At 43.5% G+C, this 2,719-nt stretch overlaps 1 non-coding gene across 1 annotated transcript; it reads right to left on the bottom strand.

Moving 5' to 3' along the window:
* Positions 1-260: 260 nt before the first annotated feature.
* On the bottom strand, positions 261-367 carry LOC118988990 (U6 spliceosomal RNA). The gene has a single exon (XR_005066894.1). It is a non-coding gene; the product is annotated as a U6 spliceosomal RNA (small nuclear RNA).
* Positions 368-2,719: the final 2,352 nt, after the last annotated feature.

Below are 2,719 nucleotides of genomic sequence, written 5' to 3'. Positions count from 1 at the left end.
TTATCTGTTGGTGGTTCCTTTGTTGTTGGGTTTCCTCTTCCAGTGGGTGTCCTGGTGTTCACTGTTTCCACCTACTCTTTTCTGTGATCAGTTGGAGGGGAAGGAAAAATGGTTTAAGACAGCAAGAGAGTATTTTATGATATTTACAGTAGCAGCCGGTAGAGAGGCGACAGGAGATCCTTTGGCTATGTATAGTGTTAACTGTGGTCTTCTACCCAACTAGCCACTTTTAAGAAAGGAAAGAAGATAAGACTCCTGTTAAAAATATGGAACACTTCACAAATTTGTGAGTCATCCTTGCTCAGGGGCCATGCTAATCTTCTCTGTAGCGTTCCAATTTTCGTATGTGTGCTGCTGAAGGAAGCACCCTTTGTTTGCTTTTGTTCTCTATGCGATAAGCTTAGATCAGACACATTAAACATTGGGAAAAAGGGAAACAACACCTCATGCTGTTTAGAACAAACTGCTTGAGGTCTGTGAAGCTTTCAGTCTTTGCTAAGGTGCTTTTCAGTCTTTTGCTGAAGTGACTTGCAGACCCACCACCACCTCAACCCCCTAAACCCCCCACTCACCCTAACATTGGACCACAGACTTGGTCTGTCCAATTCCTTCTTTACAAATGGATTTGATGCTGGCTGAGACCCAGGTCACCACGTGGCATGTCTAGCCTGCCTCCTTCATTATTCAGCCTTCTTCCCAGAGGAAGCTTTCTGCTTCTCCTGCCTTTGGCTTTTTAACTTGCCGTGGACACACCACAGGACCGCAGAGCAGTAGATACTGTGGGCTGGTTGCCATGGTGCTCAACAAGGAGAGAGCAAGATGGCTCTCTTGGGGAAAACATGGCCATAGATCTATAGTGCCGGAATCTGTCTCTGTTCCATCTGCTCCAGGGTCCGTCCGTGCCTGCCTCCCTGCCTGCACCTGCTTCTCCCTCCCTTCTTCCTCACATTGGTTTTGGGGGCTGTTTGTGATGGATGCAGACATACTCTTTTTGGATATGAGAATTCTTTCCTAACCCGATGCAAAAATCTTCAAAGTAGTTTTTCTATCATATTCCTTTTTTTTTGGTATTTCCTAAACCAGCTTCATCGTCATCTTAAGCTCAAATAATTATGTTTTGATGAGCTTCTGACAGTGTTTTTGGGCCTATCTTTTTCTTCATGTATAAATACTAAGCATCTTCTAAGTGTCTTCTCCAACAAAAACACAGATAAATGCCAAAGAAAGAAAGAAAAAAGAATACCCTGTCTTTTGACTTCACTATAAATGATTTAACTTTTTCTATTGGTATACTGGTATTTTTTTAAAAATTGAAATGGTACCTTGCAGCCAGGTTGTGGAAGAAAAGAGAGCTGGGTGGTTTGGTTCAGCCACCAAGTGAATTTGAGTCTCCCGTTTGTTCATTTGTTCTTACATTCAACAGTTACTGACTGAACACAGAGGATATACTAGATACAGATCTAAGTGCCAGAAACACAGCAGGAGCCTGAAAACACACCTGCGTCCAGGAGCTTTCACTCCCCAACAGAGACACTATAGACCAGTGGTTCTTAGATGTTAGTAAGAATCCATGTTATCTGCAGGTGGTTGTTAAAACACAGATTACTGGACCCTGTCCCCAGAAATGCTGATTTTTTAGAACTTGGATGAAACCCAAGAAGATGCATTTCTAACAAGTTCCCTAGTTCCATGGACTACACTTTGAGGATAACTGATGTACACAAAGAAAAAGGTAATTAATATAATGACATCTAGTGACAAATGCTATGAGGAAAGATAGTGTAAAGGGAACAGAGAATGTGGGGACTTCTGTTTTAGGTCAGTATGTTGAAAAAGGCCTGCCACTCAGCAGAGACCTCCTTGAAGTGAGAGGATGGAGCTCAGAAGAGCCTGGCAAGAGTGGCAGGCAGCCCCCTGGTCTGGCGGTGGGTATCCCAGCCTTTGTGCTCTTAGGACCCACATACCTCTCTCTGTCACTGCGGACGATCTCATGCATGTTTAGACCTGTTTTTTTTGTTTGTTTGTTTGTTTGTTTTAGTACTTCGCAGTAGGGACAGTAGGTATCCATTTCAGACTTGACACCCCAGAATCCCAGTACCAAGAAGTAGATAATTACATGAACCAGGCACTGTTAGAAACCCTTCATAACCATTAACTCATTTATTCCTCATAAAAGCCTCATAATCTGTTATTCCTGCTTTTCAGATGAAGGAGCTAAACCACAGAGAGGTTAAAGTGATTTGCTTAGGATTACAAAGATAGGAAGTAGCAGAACCAGGATTTGAGGTCCTCACTCATAAAGGTTGGGTGGGTGGATGGATGGATAGATGGATGGATGAATGAAATGTTGAAATTTAGCCAAGAAGAGTTATCAGCTGGATTTTATATTTGAAGGGAGGATTCATAACCTAATTAGAACAGAAAGGCAGGTATTGGCCCAACCGAGGAGAAAGAACGCCATCGCAGGAGGGGTCCAGGTGAGAGGGAGTGTGATGAGGCATGTGGCAGAGACTTGCCAGGCAGGTGGAGGCTCCCTCTGTGTGAGAGCAGGGGGTGCCGCTGGAGGCGGGAGGTCAGGGGGAAATGCATTCAGCAAACCCCTTCTTCTCAAGGGATTCTGACAAGTGTGTTTTAATCTAATTAATACATTCAGGAAGTTGGGCCTGGAGGAATGTGATTATTTAATTGTTTTGTTCAAAGAGTATGAAGCAGGCTATTA

This window comes from Sturnira hondurensis, unplaced genomic scaffold (genome assembly GCF_014824575.4).
Source record: "Sturnira hondurensis isolate 20B ecotype Veracruz unplaced genomic scaffold, ASM1482457v3 Scaffold0006413, whole genome shotgun sequence".
Taxonomy (NCBI): Eukaryota; Metazoa; Chordata; class Mammalia; order Chiroptera; family Phyllostomidae; genus Sturnira; species Sturnira hondurensis.
This window is presented reverse-complemented; position numbering and strand designations above follow the sequence as displayed.